The sequence below is a fragment of the Coregonus clupeaformis genome, chromosome 34, assembly GCF_020615455.1.
Source record: "Coregonus clupeaformis isolate EN_2021a chromosome 34, ASM2061545v1, whole genome shotgun sequence".
In the NCBI taxonomy this organism is placed as follows: domain Eukaryota; kingdom Metazoa; phylum Chordata; class Actinopteri; order Salmoniformes; family Salmonidae; genus Coregonus; species Coregonus clupeaformis.
In genome coordinates this window covers 36228633-36229781 of record NC_059225.1, presented here as the reverse complement: position 1 = coordinate 36229781, position 1149 = coordinate 36228633, and the positions used below count along the sequence as shown (strand labels likewise).

The window sequence follows — 1149 nt, the reverse complement described above, 5'->3', positions numbered from 1 at the left end:
AATGTCTTCTGCTTTAGGGGAGGTGATCCACCCGGACCAAGCCTGTGCCATCCCAGGAAGGAAGGTCACGGACAGCCTGGTACGGATCAGTGATGCCATCTGTTATGCGAGAGACAGAAATATGCGGCTTGTAGTCCTAAATTTAGATTTTGAGAAAGCTTTCGATCGTGTCTCATACCAGTAACTCGTCAAGGTACTGCAAAAAATGGAGTTCCCTGAAAGGTTTCTAGCTTGGGTGGGATTGCTGTATGGGGACATTACCAGCAAAACCCTTGTAAATGGGCATTTGTCAAAATCAGTGGGAGTACACTGCGGCGTCCGTCAGTGATGTCCGTTATCTCCGCTTCTATTTGTGCCCTGCATTGAACCACTGGCACAGGTCTTGAGAAGGGACCAACGGATCAGTGGGGTGGGTATCCCGGGGAGTGGGGGGATGACCACCAAGTGCGTTTTTTACATGGACGACAGATATTAAACCTTCTTATCAGTTTAATATCTGATATGTCCCCCATCGGGGGACTACATATTAAAATGATTTTTTGAACAGGAAATGGGGCTTGCTCCTTCCACTCCACGACCCGGTATTGCAGTACCTCCAGGAATGGTGCAAAACTTTTCTCCCATTTTCAAGGAAAATAACTACACGGAGGTAGGTAAACAGCCGGGGAGTGGGGGGATGACCGCCAAGTGTGTGTTTTATATGGACGATGTCAACATTTTATGTACCAACCTTTTATCCGTTGACAGGACTCTGGACAGGACTGACTGGTACGGACGAGCCTCTGGGGCGAGACTGAATAGAGACAAGACGGAGGCCCAATTTTTTGGACCGTGGGCAGACTCAGACTTGACCAGATTTCCACTGACAGTTAAAATGACAGAGATAAGCGTATTGGGAGGGAAGGAGGAGGGAGCGGCAATTGGACTGGGATTTTAAGGACAGTGAGACAGAGACTGGGCTTTTGGGGACTACAGCAGCTGACTTTTGAGGGCAAGGTTTTAATCATCAAGGCTGTGATTTTTCCTGTGCTTTTACTAATCAGCTCTGTTTTTATCCCACCTCAAGTGACACCTTATCTCTACTTGTTCCTGGGTAGCCACTACACAGCGTTACATCTCACTCTTGCCACCTCCCCGGTCAACAACAAG

The 1149-nt window shown here is 48.1% G+C and overlaps 1 pseudogene; it reads left to right on the top strand.

The window, feature by feature from the left end:
• Positions 1–445: 445 nt before the first annotated feature.
• On the top strand, positions 446–615 carry LOC121550123 (annotated as a pseudogene).
• Positions 616–1149: the final 534 nt, after the last annotated feature.